At 41.3% G+C, this 15,108-nt stretch overlaps 1 long non-coding RNA gene across 6 annotated transcripts in view; it reads right to left on the reverse strand.

Annotated features, from left to right (window-relative positions):
• LOC118022223 overlaps positions 1–14,903 on the reverse strand; it is an 89,401-nt gene extending 74,498 nt beyond the window's left edge. For 2 of the 6 annotated variants that reach the window (XR_004682419.1, XR_004682422.1), the window contains exons 1-2: positions 13,630–14,903; positions 11,957–12,128 (exon numbers count right to left, since the gene is read on the reverse strand). This is a non-coding gene — a long non-coding RNA (uncharacterized LOC118022223). Of the gene's footprint in view, positions 1–1,665; positions 1,705–6,170; positions 6,410–6,563; positions 7,030–10,710; positions 12,129–13,629 lie in introns of those variants that run through there. The other 4 variants (XR_004682420.1, XR_004682421.1, XR_004682417.1 and 1 more) reach the window with 4 other exon arrangements.
• Positions 14,904–15,108: the final 205 nt, after the last annotated feature.

Here is a 15,108-nt window from a genome sequence, read left to right on the forward strand (position 1 = left end):
TTTGCTTTATTTTGTTTTGTTTTGCTTTGCTGTAACATCTTATCTAAAGCCCCGAAATAATAGATCATCATTAGCTAGCATGTTGGGAGTACAGAGACATCTAAAATAACTTGCATGCCATCCCCACCAAATGCTTGTATTGGTAGCCCAGGATCTGGTTTATTCAAATGCTGTAAGATGTTCCTGAGAGGCCATACTTCTATCTCTGAGCATCCTCTTTGGTTTGCTCTCTACAATTTGGCCAGATGAGCCTCATGAAAGGAAAGAACCTCCTCTATTCCCTGATGGAGCAACAGAGAGGCAAGTACAAGTACACGATTGCCTGTGATTCAGATGATCTGAATTCTGACTTTGTCTGTGTCTCAGTCATTCTGGGCTGCCGTACCAGAATGCCACCGACTGGGTGGCTTAGACAACAACCATTGATTGTTCACAGTTCTGGAGGCTGGGAAGTCTGAGATCAGGGCACAAACATATCCCATGCTGGTGACTTCCCAAGTCTGGTCCCACTCCCCAGCTTGTAGACATCTACCTTCTCGCTGTATCTTCACATGGCAGAAAGAGATTGAGTTCTGGTCCCTTTATCTCTTTATAAAGGCACTAATCCTCACATGGGCTCTGCCTTCATGACCCAATTATCTCCCAAAAGCCCCACCTCCTAATACCATCCTATTGAGGGTTAAGGTTTCAACATATGAATTTGGGGGGCACACAAATGTGTAGTCCATAACACTGTATTATCTCCCACTAACTATCTTTAATGATATGTGCTACTTCCCGGTAAATTTACTTCTCTATAACAGGGCAGGATGCAAGTCAGGTCTTTCTGTGGTCTTATATTTTCAGCCTGGCACAATGCTTGTATAATAGGTGTTCAATATTGTTTGAATGAATGAATAAATGTTTCACAACTCAGAGGGGGGGAAGAAAAGATTTTCCCAACTGATGTTCAAGAAAACAGTCAGGTCCTAGCTAGGCACCATCTCTATTGTAACCATCTCCATTAAAGGGATGTTGTGACCCCACCTTTTCCTCCTCCATGACTGGAAGGTCTTTGTCTGATTTCTATTCTCACTTTTGGGTGGAGGAAAAGCAGAAAGAGAAGGAGGAGATTGAAGAGGCTCCTCCTCTCCAAACACTCACAATAAATTTTCTCAATGACAATTTTAACTACGTAGAGGCTATAATTGCTTTCCTCAAAGTATGGTGGATAGAATTGTTCTGAAACCTTTTCTCATTAGGGAGAACTTATTAAGTGGAAAAAGAACAATCAATCCAAATTTTTCTGGATGTTTGTTAAACAGATGAGTCTTAAAAGTTAATCCAAAGAGGCGCCTGGGTGGCTCAGTCGGTTGAGTGTCGAACTCTTGAATTCAGCTCAGGTCATGATCTCAGGGTCATGAGATCAGCCTCATGTTGGGCTCTGTGCTCAGTGAGCAGTCCACTTGGGATTCTCTCTCTCCCTCTCCCTCTGCCCCTATCCCTGCTCATGTATCCACACGAGCTCTCTTTCTCTCTCTAAAATAAAGACATAAATCTTGGGGCGCCTGGATGGCTCAGTCATTAAGCATCTGTCTTCGGCTCAGGTCATGATCTCAGGGTCCCGGGATCGAGTCCCGCATCGGGTTCCCTGCTCTGCGAGGGGGTCTGCTTCTCCCTCTCCCACTTCCACTGCTTGTGTTCCCTCTCTCGTTGTGTCTCTCTCTGTCAAATAAATAAATAAAATCTTAAAAATAATAATAAAATAAAGATATAAAACTTAAAAGAAAAGAACCAGTTAACCCAGGATTCCTCTTAAAGACCAAAAAAGCAAACACATTTTTTATTAATTAAATATGCTTCTTGTTGCTAGCATATTTCTTTTAAATAGGTCACATTTTAGATATACTGAGCCTTAGTTTATTTACTTCCCATATTCATTAGCAAACTTTGCAACACTCTAATTAAAGTCAGTGTGTGTCTACATTTCCACTCATTTGGAAAGGAAGACTGTGGAGTCCTTAGGTCCTCTAATTTAGCTCCTTGACTTTGAGACTTAGTTTTCTCATCTTAAGTTGCCAGAATGGGCTAAACTCCCCAGGGCCTTAAGGAGTTGGGTGGGAGGTGTAGAAAAGGCACAGAAGACCTAACCAAAGCAGTTCCATTTTAATCTGAGTTGATACTGGTTCACTCTATAAGATTTTCTCTGATCAAAAAGGAGATTTGACATTAAAAAAAAAAAATCTGCAAACCCCTGGCTTAAATAAATAATGCTTGAGGTCCCTTGGGGTTCCAAATTCCCATGGTAGGGATTAACTTTATCATTTTCCCCTTAACTAAAATTTGCAATAAAATTGTTGAATCTTCATTTTAAAAGCAAGAAATAGCTATACCTTTTGGGATGATGAGCTTTTGGTAGGGAATGTCATACCCTCATTTATAACAGTTTCTCTGGAAAGGCGTGGCTCCCCATATAGAAGACCTACTTCATGTAAGAATCCCAGGAGGGGCAAAGCAGAGGCAAAGAGCAAGGGACTGTACTTCTGCCACTGAGAAGGGAGATAGTTGAGGGTAAGAAGACAGGGGCAGTGGGAGAATCTCAGCAAGAGAAGTTGTGGGAGAGAATGGCTCTGGAAAGAAGGTAGTCAGTGTGGAAGGGGGAAATGGTTCTAAAGTAGCCACTTAGCTTGTAGAGGAGGAAGGACATGTGAGGAGCCTTTCACTGGCAGGACCTTTCACAAAGTCACAGAGGGGAGAGGGAGGAGGAAATAAGAGGGAGAGAAGTGATAGAACAAAATAAGGAGAACATGGCGACAGCTGGATAGACTTTGAGAAGACTTTCTAAATAGTGCTTGCCAGGGGCACCTGCGTGGCTCAGTCAGTTGGGTTGAGAGTCCAAACCTTGATTTCAGCTCAGGTCATGATCTCATGGGTTGTGAGATTGAGCCTGGCATCTGGATCCTTGCTCAACGGGGAGTCTGCTTAAGGATTCTCTCCCTCTCAATTGGAGGGGGAGACAAACCATGAGAGACTGTGGACTCCAGGAAACAAACTGAGGGTTCTAGAGGGGAGGGGGGTGGGCAGATGGGTTAGCCTGGTGATGGGTATTAAAGAGGGCACGTACTGAATGGAGCACTGGGTGTTATATGCAAACAATGAATCATGGAACACTACATCAAAAACTAATGATGTAATGTATGGTGATTAACATAACATAATAAAAAATAAAAGGAAAAAAAAAGGATTCTCTCCCTCTCCTCTGCCCCTTGCACACATGTGTGCACTCTCTCTCTCCCCCAAATGAATAAATAAATAAATAAATAAATAAATAAATAAATAAATAAAATCTTTTTGAAGTAAATAAAATTTTTTTTAATTAAAAAAAAATTAAAAGTGCTTGCCAGTGGAAGAGAAATAAAAGGTTAAGATCCAAAGAAAACCAAATACAAATTTTGCAATAAAAGGAAGGAACAAATAGGAACACATACACACCCCAGAATGGAAAATGAGAAGAAAAGTTGAACTTGGAGGATATGGCCCAGGGAGAGTCCATTTTAAACCACATAAGAAAAAGATGCATCTTTGGTAGAAGCTAACAGCCCTAAAGATCAGCTTCTGAGTCAAACTATCACTGAATGGTCTTATGATTGCCTAATAAATGGCCTTATTAATTTCATGGCACTCGAAGGGCTGAGAACACACTCTTAAAACATCTCAGAGCTAAAATCTGAGGGCTAACTATGACCAGCTTTTATTCACAATGCTTTCATACATACCATCTGCACAACATTTATTTCTCTTAACTTCCTCTTTCTGTTAGATTTTTATCAACACTTTAAAAAGTCTTTGAGGAAAATAAGGAAGATGCAGATTTCTACAGAGAAGGGAAAAAAAAACCTAGTTGAAGGAAGTAATTCGATTGAAGATCTAGGGAACCTTGTTTTGCAAATCTAAAAAGTTAAGTGATTTAAATATTATAACTTGTTTCTGTGGAAAGGAAACCCAAGTCTATTTTTAGTCCTTATTCATTATGAACTCTCCATGCCCACCAAAATAGGCAAGGCGAGAATCTGTGAGAGGTGACAAGCTGAGAAGGTCATGTTTCCTTCGGGTTTGAATCTTTCCATGGAAATTCTGCTGGGTCTGTCCTGAAATTTGTCACTGTCTCTCATTTTTAAAATAGTGACAACTAATACCTTTTATTGATACTAGGAGTAATTATTTATTTATTTACTTATTTATTTGCCTTAGTCAAAAGAGTAAAAACACTCTATGATTAAGAAGAAAAGGTGATCTTAGGGGCACCTGGGTGACTAACTCTAGGTTTTGGCTCATGTAATCTTGGGGTAATGGGATCAGGTTCCAAGCTCAGCAGGGAGTCTGCTTGGGATTCTTTCTTTCCCTCTACCCCTCCTCCCCTCAAATAAATAAATAAATCTTAAAAAAATAAAGAAGGAAAGGTGATCTTAAACAGTTTCTTAGAGCCACGTGCCCACACCCCAGTTATGGCATTAAATGTTTCATGCAAATGACAAATTTAAAAAGACCTTGTTTTGTGCCAAACCTGTGATGGAGAACTTCTAAGGTGGTTTCCTCCTTGACTGGAAAGGACACAGTTGTTCCTTCCTGGAATGTGACTAATTGAGATGATTTGCAAATCTTACTCTACAGAAATCCCTCTCCTTGAGGGCAGGACTCTTCCTCTCTTACATGCTATGGAAGGAATGAAACAAAAGCAAAAACAAACCCAGCAGGAAGCATTGCTGAAAGAGTGGAGAAGCATGGTGTTCCTATGGTGGCCAAAGCCAAGGAAGCCTTTGGATCTCTGCACGAATATGCAGAACCAGGACTTCCAGACCCCATCCCAGTACCCCTCCTTTCCCCTAGCCTGGCCTCCCCACTCCAGCAGGGCCAGGGCCCACAGAGCCCCCTAAACCAGTGCATGCCTTCACACCTCTACTTTGCTTTCTCTCTGCGTCTCATTTGTCCCAGGACACAGTTGAAACCAGCCCCCCTACCCCTGCACTCCTCTGACCTGCCAGTGCACCCTTATCTCTTCCTTCTCTTGATTCCTTCCACGCCCAAAGTCTGACCTGAGAACCTGGTATTAAATCTCAAAGTACCTTTTCTTTTTCTCTAGATCAAGTACATTTGGTCTGCAATCCCATTCAAATGGTGAACTAAAAGACAGGCAGGCCTCTCATATCTTTTGTTGTCCTAATGGTTTTAGCCTAAACCTCGCTCAGGGATTACCTGCTGAGGTGACTCTATTCAACCTGAACAATGAGGACAAAGAGGTCACAAAAGCAAATACCTTCCAGAGGTAGGTCAGAATTCTTTCTTTTCCTTAAGCATGCAACGGGGGTGACAGAATTCCCCACCAAAGTCCCTCTCTGCTCATAGTTGGGGTCAAATGGTAGTATCTGAGCAAGGAAGAAGTATTGGCGGGGGGGTGGGGGGGTGGGGGATGGGAATAGAGTTTTAAGTGTGTATTATTTTCCTCCTATCCAGTGGAGGTCTTTCCTCTCTCCTTGGTATTTCCCAATTTTAAAAATCATCTCTGATTTTAGAAAAATTAAAAGAATGTGTGGTTTATTAAAGCCAGTTTCTAAGCCTTAGAAATCTATTTTTTCTTTTTATTCATTCATCATGTATTTATTAAAAATATTTCGTTATCGAGTGGCAGTGGTGTCCATTACAATACACGCTAGGTGTACACTGATAAATAAAACATGCGTGGTTGTTACCCTCACGGAGCTTGCTCTCTCTCCTAAACAAGACAGATTCTGAGCAAGCACTTAAACATATAAGCAAAATACTAATGGGTGGATTGTAGGATCTCAATAAGACTGTTACCAGAAAAGGAAAGACTACAGAGAAGGGCCTTTTTAAGTAGAGCACCAGGGAGACCTTTCTTACTGAGTACTCACTGAGCGCGCATGCACAGTAATTATCATCTCTATGTGTTCACGTGATACCCAGTGCACACTAGGTGCTTCTGAAAATATCTATGGCCCAGACAAAGCATGGTGAGCCAGGATTGGACCTTTCCTCATTGAAGATTATGGAGAACAGAAGGAAACACACAACATCTGGCTACCACCTCCTGTCACAAACGTTCTGGTCCCATTTTAATTTGGCTAATTGGATCGGCTATTCCTGTGGCCACTCCTCCCCCCCACCCCCCGACCCCCCCACCCCCCCTCACTTTGGGGGGATAACTTTAATCTCCAACTGCTTCATTTTCCACTTTGGTGAGTCGCCAGGCAGAGGATGGAGAATGTAAGTCATTACTTTCCTCATCCTTGCAGGTAATTTGATACTGTACATGGTCCTTTAGAATGTTTCTTCTGTATTTAAATCTTGGCAAGAGCATGCTACATTGTTTGCAATTCTTCTATTCTCATTGCCAGCTTTTTCTGGAAAAATCCTAGAAAATAAGATGCAGGATACATCAAGCCACAACCATTTGGCTCCCTGGTGTCGTAGGGTTTTTCTCATTCCCCTGTGCCCCTCATTGGTTTCCAGCGCTCGCACTCTCATGCTCACTCTCCCTCTCTCTCTCTCTCTCTCTCTCTCTCTCTGTCACCCCCCCCCTTCTAATTCTTCTGAAGAGGCTCTCTGGAGACTCTCCTGGGACCCCAGTTGTACTCAGGGGCTGCTTGAGAACATGTTAATCCCCTTCCTCTTTCACACCCTGAAAATTAAACATTCCAAAAGTACTCTTCTTTCAGGTGACATTGACTGGCTTAATCTCTGACAGGTTTTCTACTTTTGTTGACATTGAGAGGCAGAGAAAAATTAGGTGTTCTCCAATGGGCTCTCTAAGAATACAATGAAAGGAAGCTCCTAATCTAAACCAGCCCAGAATTCCAACGTTTTTGGACATGTCCTACAATCTACAAATTGTTAGAGCTAGCTCCTCTAATAACAGCAGGGACTTGTTGGACTTCCAAAAGATAAATTAAGTTACCATTTGCTGCCCAGTGCAGCATTTAGGGAAGTTTTCTCTTCAGGGCCAATCCAATGGTTACAGGCATGAGAGTGTTCCTTTGGTGAACAAAGATGAAAACTGAGAGTTATTTACCATCATTCATCACTAACTACATTAAAATATAAGCCTTGGCCCTTGAGTCAGAGTAAAACTTTGTTTTCCTGACATTTGGGTTTGAATGTTTTCAATATATTAAACCAGAGTCTGCAGTAAAACACTGACTCTGTATTTGTTAGCTTTATGTGGGTCACGTGTTTGAAGTATTTCTTCTGAATAAATAGTTCCATCCAGATTTATTTGTGGGTGGCACTGGATCTTTACTCCCCAATGCATCTACTGAGGATCAGCTGCTGGGGGGACATTCCCAATTTTGTTGTGAATAGACAACAAAATAGGGAGTTTGGACCATCCCTACGTGGAATACCAAGCAGCAAATGGAATAGCATATCTGATTCAATTCTTGCAAAAAGAGTGGCATCAACAATTCAAAGATTCAGTCATGAGTTTGGTCACGAACTTGAAAATGCTCAGTTCCTTATACCATATCAGCAGAGCTGGAGGATGTATCATTTCAGTATAGGGTTAAGACAACTCAGCAATTATATTAATACAAGCACAGGAGGGAGTTCCATCAGGGGGCTGAGCACACAGGTAGATTTTTTTTTTGCTCTAAATTTTGGAATTTGACAAAATAATCAATTAGATGATTAGATCTGCTATGTAAGTGTATCTCCTTGACTCTTCTTTACAGACTCAACCCCACGAACATGGTGCTGCTATGTGTTGTCACTAGATTGAAAACTACCTATTTTGTTACCTGAAAGGTTGCCTTATATTTCTGAAAATCAAATATGCAACTAAGAGTGATAATTGGGCGAGTGCACACTTGGCTGTGGCCTCTAGGCTCAGGTCAATGGAATGTCCACCCTTGCTCATCTGCAGGTCAGAGCAAAGAAAGGACTGAACTGCAGGTGCCAAAATATAAATGGAGCGTGCAGCAAATGCAGATGTTGCTCTCAGGGATTTGGCTCTTATTTCCTTTTAATAGAACTTTGGTCATATTTTTTTCCCTATTAAAATACTGAGTTGTGTTGTGGGTTGAATCATGTCCCCCAGAAAGACATCCTGAAGTCTTAACCCCTGATATCTGTGAATGTGACCTCATTTGGAGATGCAGTCTCATTAAGATGAGGACATACTAGACAGCAGTGAGCCCTAATCCAATTACTGGTATTCTAATAAAGAGAGGGAACTCCAGACACATGGACACACGGAGGATGAGGCCACGTAAGAGGGAAGCAGACACTAGAGCGATGCATCTACAAGCCAGACGATGCCAACAATTATGAACAACCACCAGAAGAAGCTAAAAGAGGCATGGAAGGATCTTAGAGCCTTCAAAGAGGGTATGACCCTGCTGACACCTTGATTTTGGGCTTCCAGCCTCCAGAACCGTGAAAGAATAAATTTCTCGTTGTGGAAGGAAACTAATACAGACTGATTTTCATTTTTTTCTTCCATTTTACTTAGTTAATCTTTAAGTCTTCTATTTTTAACTTGTACAGTGTTTGCCCATCAAGATTTGAAGGTTACATCTTTATTTAAAAATCTGTTTCTGGAAATGGCAGTTTTTGTAGCTGACTTTGCAATGGAATGTTTGCGTATCAAGGGAAAAGAAAGGAAATGCTTGTTTGTGTGTTTAAATACTGCACTCTTGCCAAAATAAAATGAAAGTCTATCCATGATATGACAGCTAAGTGGGGATTAATCCTGCAGGAGAAAATCTGCAGAGATGAGCTTTCCAGCAGCATTGCTCCCACAGGTAGGTAGACACAATTTTATCTAAAACTGGGGCCCACCAACAGGCTTCTCCATAACGTTTACACAGTTAAGTGCAGATGGAGTGACGGACAAGATTTGAATCCTTCTCCTAAAGCGGTGCTATCTCTTAGAGTGGCAGTGAGGGTTCAGTGGGATAGCCTAGTTCCTGCTATGCCTTGAAGGCCCAGTGAAGAGAAACCACTATCATTATTATTACCTGTAAGGATACTGAAGATTTTCTTATTGCAAGAAAGATTTCTTATTGCAAGAAAGATTTTCTTATTGCAAATCACTCTGGATCCTTTATGAAAGGAAGCAAGCTCCAGAAAAACAGGTGAAATATATTCAGGAGGTAAAATTTGCTAGTTCTTTTTCCAGAACACTTGCAAATCTCTTGATTCCCCAAATTCTCTCATTTCTATATCCCGGCTACAAATCTACCCCCCGCCCCTCCTCCATCCCCCCCCCCCCCCCACCGCACCCCCCCCCAAACAATAGCAGCTAATATTCACCCTAGCTTACACTGATACATTCAATGTTAGCGATTGACATGGACAATGATCTGGACTGCAAATATTGTGTCTCCCCAACAATAACCAGTGAACTGGAAAATATTTTATTGTGGGGCCTAAGGCCAAGCCAATACTACATTTCAGCTATGCGCATTCTTTTTGGTCCAGAATAAACCCTTAAGCTTGTTGATACCTCTAGATGCTAAATTTTAAGTAAGGTCATTTAATTTTGTGGAAAACAGTAGTTTGAGTTAAGGCACAAAAGCGATGTTTGAGTGTGACTGGGTTTAGAGATAACATCTGCAGGGATTGGTGGGTCCTGTGTCCATGCGTGACTTTTTTGCCTGATGAATGCCTATTTACCTTTGCCAAGACAGCACCCAGCTGGGGCTATAAGCAAAAGCCCCCAGAGTCCTCTCTCTGGAGTACCCATGCCCTTCTGTGATTGCTGTTGCAACCTCTTGTCATGATTGCTGAGCCTTCCCTGACCCAGCATTCTTCAGGGACCACCAGAGGGTGCTCCCACCTCTGCCATCAGCGTGCCATGCCCTGCCTTCAGTGGTGAGAACCTCTCCCACCCCTGGGGTAGGACCTTCTCCTCCCTCACTGCAGGACTGGAGAGGCAAGAGGTGCCAGGGATGCTTGCTCTTGTTTTACTTACAGGAGATGAGTGTGTGGTCTCAGTAGAACAACCCAGAGTTCTAGTAAAAGACTCCTTGCCCTGGCTCTGTGCAGCGAGCAGAGAGTAGCCAGTAGGTTCAGATAGAGACCAAGTGTGGAAGAGCAATGAGTTTCCCAAGTTGTTTGCTGATATCAAATTTAATCATTTATTCTTATAAGTACTTTTTGTAACTTTTTATTTTAAAATGATTTGAAGCTTAGGTTGTAAAAACAGCACAAGGTACACCCCATATACGCTTTACCCTGCGTAACAATTGTTTATTCCATTTGCTTTATCATTCTCTCTCTTTTTTAAAGATTTTATTTATTTATTTGTCAGAGAGAGAGAGCACAAGCAGGGGGAGCGGCAGGCAGAGGGAGAAGCAGGCTCCCTGCTGAGCAAAGAGCCTGATGCAGGGCTCCATCCCAGGATCCTGGGATCATGACCTGAGCTGAAGGCAGACACTTAACCGACTGAGCCACCCAGGCATCCCAGTCATTCTCTCTTTTGATAGGTCAATAGATAGATGTGTGTATACGTGTGTGTGCATATATATATATGCATGTATGTGTGTATATATTTATATATGTGCACAAATGTGTGTATATGTATTTACACATATAGATGCACATCATTTTTTGAATCATTTGAGAATAACCTGAAGACATCATATACTTTTACCCCTTACGGCTTCAGCATATATTTCTTACGAACAAGGACATTGTTACAAAACCACAGTGCAATTTTCAAAATAAGGATATTTAATTTTGATGTAATTCTATTATCTAATCCACAGCCCCTTTTCAAAGTGTGTCAAAGTTCCCCCAAATGTACTTTTATAGCCAACTGTCTGCCATTCCAGGATTCACTCCAGAAACACACAATGCATTTGGTGGTCATGTCTCCATAGTCACCTCCAATTGGGAACACTCCTCCAGCCTTTGTTTTTGTAGACCTGTTCACTGTCAAAGACTACAGGCCAGTTATTTTACTGAATGCTCTTCAGTTTGGGTTTGAATGATGTTTGTGTCTGCATTTTGGCAGAAATGTCCCAGAGTGATTCTGTGCCCTTCTCAGTGCGCCATATTAAGAAGCACATACTATTAGTTTGTCCCATTATTGTGACATTGACTTTGATCACCTGGATAAAGTGATGTCCACCAGATTTCTCCACTGTAGAATGACTATTTTCCCCTATGTAATTAATAAATAATTTCTGGAGAGACACTTTGAGATCATGAAAACATCCTGTTTCTCATCAAACTTTCACTTGCTAGCTTAAGCATCAATTGTTAATTTTCTGTCCATCATTCTTTCTGTATTTATTACATGACATTCTATTTTAGTGTTTTTGATTGTTTGGGTTCTATAATTATTGGTATGTATTTTTCCCTTATTTATTATTTTTACTTGTGTCAGTATGAACTCAGATTTTTATTTTACTCAATGTGTTATAATCCATTATTATCATTATTTACTATTATGCTTAAATTAACCCATATCATTCAGTAGGAGCCCTTTCAAGCTGGCTTTTTGACATGTCTCCATTCATCTTTGAGCACTCACTTAGTTTCTAGCAAAATAAGAGGCTTAGCAGCACTTTTAACAAAATAATTACATGTTTGCATTAGCTATAGCCACAAAAATACCACTGAAGTCAGCCTCCCTCTTGCATGTCTTGCCCTGGAAGGCCTGTGGTTGGAAGGAAGAGGCCAGACCATGCAGGAAGGCCGACCCTGGCACCTTGTGCCTTCAAGGCTATAGATAAACATGTGGTGGCAGGAGCTTCTGTATGGGCTTGCCGTTTGGGGGCCACAGAGCAGAAGGAAAATGTGCTTATTCCATTTATTTCTTATTCAAGCACCTTTGAGTGTCCTTTGTCATGGCCTCATGACAATTTCTCTGGTCCTGGTATGCAGGAGGGATGCACAAGAGGAAAATGATCAGATTCAAAAAGAATCAAGGATCGTAGACACGCCGTGCCCATACCTTGGCTATGTATAAATACAGAACTGTATTTATATCAGCATCTTTGCACCAGGAGACAAGAGCGAGAGGCAGCAACACAGAATGTGGGTGGGTTGCAGAGCAGACTCCTCATGTGGCCTCAGACACTTCTCAGTTGGCCCACCGCGTAAATGGGATGGAGAAGACGTGGATCCTGAAGGAAACGTAGAGGGAAGTTCATATTTCACACTTCAACCTAAATTTCCAACCCCCATCACAAAGGGTTAAGGTGGTTATTCACCACTCATAAAAAAAAAGAATGTTAAAAGATTTATTTTAACCGCTAATCCCTCCTCAGACCTTAAAAGAAGATTAATGGTATGAGCGGAGGATCTAATTCATTGCAAATTTTGTCTTAAGATTCCCATTTGCCTAGAAGATTACATGATTACAGAGTATTAATCATAATACAGACAAATTACACCTCTTGTTGGGAGGCAACAACACAACTGGGAGTTCAGTCCTAGAGAGTTGAGTTCTCCATAATGCTTATTGAAAGGAAAAGGGAGTAGTAAGTTAGTCACAGATTCAGTTAGAAAATCAAATTCTGCAAAACCTGTAAACAAATTGCCTCAGGGACTTTTCATAGATGGCCTTAAATCTGTGTTTGCCAGATATAAACCTTACCCCTGAAAGTGGGAAAACACAACATCCCAAATCTACATGCATGATGACAGACTTGAAAGAGAAATAAATTATACCCATAAAAGCCTTGATTTAATCTTTTGGGCACGGTTAGACTGAGCACATGAAGTAAGGCCAAAACATGTCCTCACATACCTCATAACAAAGTAAGCCCTTTTAAATGTCTTTTGCAATAGATACTAATTTTATGTTTTGGTTAGGTACCATCACCCTCACCTCTCTGCTTAGAGAAGAATTTCCCCTCAACTAAAATGGAGGATGCGGAGAGAAACGAGGCCACAAGAACCAAGTGGTCTAAATGTACCACACTTTACCTTCTGTTATTTGGAAATGTGGTGGCTTTAAAAACGATTTAGAAATAAATGTGTTAGCATGTGGAAAGTTAGCCTTACCAGAATGTATAAGGGGTCTCTTGGCACGCAAAAGGTGTCTGATAAAGTGTGTTCCAGACCAAAGCTCCAAATTAAGTATTTGAGAATGTCATCCAAAAGAAAGGAGGGGGGAGCCAAATAGTTGGCAAAAACACAGCTGAATCGTGAAACTGTACACCAGGCTGCCAAGTCTCAAAGAATACTCTTAGGTACAATTTACTAAACCAACTAAATAAGAGGCAGTCATAAATTACAGATGAATGCAGATGTTGGTAGACTCTAGAGTCACCTCTAAGCCTATTAAAACTTTAAACACTCTGGTGCCTGATAGCCTGAAAGGCTGAAAATGGTGCTGTGGTAAACTGCTTAAAGAAGATTCTGTGTGTGTGTATGTGTGAGAGAGAAACAGAGACTGATGGACAGAAAGAGACAGACAGAGAGGTCTCCCACTGGGCGCCCGTTCTCCCCTGCTGGTTCTGCCTGGTACCTCAGAAAATAAAAGAAAATGCCTGCGGAAACAATCACATGGTGCCAATGGAAAATGAAAACTGCTCCAAGAACAAAGGTGCCAACAGAGCTGTTGAAGTCACAGAGCTTTCACTGACTTTTAGAAACAAAATGCCTTCATTGGGGACTTACTTTAAATACAATTCCATTGAGACGATGCATAAGGAAGAGCAAGCGTGAATGTTACAGTAGGAAACTGGCTCCCACACTTTCACCCGGAGGAAATGAGACTCCATCAAAGGGCCAAGGGGGGGACACTGTTTCCACAGCTTGGGGTCTCCTCAGACTCGGTGGCCCAGTTCTATTTCCTGGAGGGATTCTGTTTGCTTCAAAATAGCAAGGATGGTTTTAACCCCTATTAGTGTTTATGCTTTACAATTTACAGAAAGTGTATCATATACACTTAAACCTCTAAAGACCCAACTCTCCTAAAATGTTGACTATCTTTTATTCTGAAATATTTGCTTAGGGAAACCAAAATACAATTCTAAAACACTGCCTAAAATTTTGTCCAGTAGTGAAATTACGGGATCTTAGTTTTGAGATAATGATCAGAAAGAAAGGAAAATGGTCAAGAAGCAGACAATCTGAATCACTAACTGCCTTTACAGCGAGCACCATTCATGCAACTGCCCTAAACTCTTCCAAAAGTCTAGGCTGGTTCTCTACATGTCACATTCATCAGATGGGCAGATTCAGCTTACTCAAAACTGACAAAAGGAAAACATAAATAATCCAGAAAAAATAAAAATAAAACATATATAAAAGAGACTGATAAACAACTCTGAATACAATATAAATGGCATATATTTAATCTCATGGTGAAAAGTATACACCCAGGAGTCAGATAGAATCTCAACTGTACCACTTACTAGTACTGATGACCTTGGGCAAGTTACCTAACTTCTCTGTGCCCCAGTTGTCACATCTGTAAAATAGAATAATCATGAAAATACACACTGGTATCAGTCAGGGTTCACCAGAGAAATAGAACTAATAAGACATGTATAAATCCTATTTCTATATATAGAAAGAGATTTTAAGGAATTGACTCATACAGTTATGGAGGCTGACAAGTCCAAAATCTGCAGAGTGGGCCAGCAGGCTGGAGACTCAGGGAAGAGCAATGTTGCAGTTCATGTCTGAAGACTATCTGCTGGCAAAATTCTCTCTTGCTCAGGGGAGGCCTGACTTTTGGTCTATTCAGGCCTTCAACTGATTGGATGAGGCCCACCCAATTATGGGTTTTTATTCAAAGTCCATGGATTTAAATGTTAATTTCATGAAAAACACCCTCACAAAAACATCCAGAGTGATGTTTGACTACCTATCTGGGGACCCTCACCTAGCCAAGTTGACACATAAAATTAACCATCAGGAGCACCTGGGTGGCTCAGTAGGTTAAGCATCTGCCTTCGGCTCAGGTCATGATCCCAGGATCCTAGGATGGAGCCACACATCAGGCTCCTTGCTCAGCGGGGAGTGTGCTTCTCCCTCTGCCTGCCATTCTGCCTCCTTGTGTGCTCGCTCTCTCTCTCGCTCTCTCTCTCTCTGTCAAGTGAGTAAATAAAATTTTTAAAAAAAAAAGTAACCATCAAACCACCTCAAAAG

The sequence above is a fragment of the Mirounga leonina genome, unplaced genomic scaffold, assembly GCF_011800145.1.
Source record: "Mirounga leonina isolate KUSES-001 unplaced genomic scaffold, KU_Mleo_1.0 Mir_176, whole genome shotgun sequence".
NCBI lineage: Eukaryota > Metazoa > Chordata > Mammalia > Carnivora > Phocidae > Mirounga > Mirounga leonina.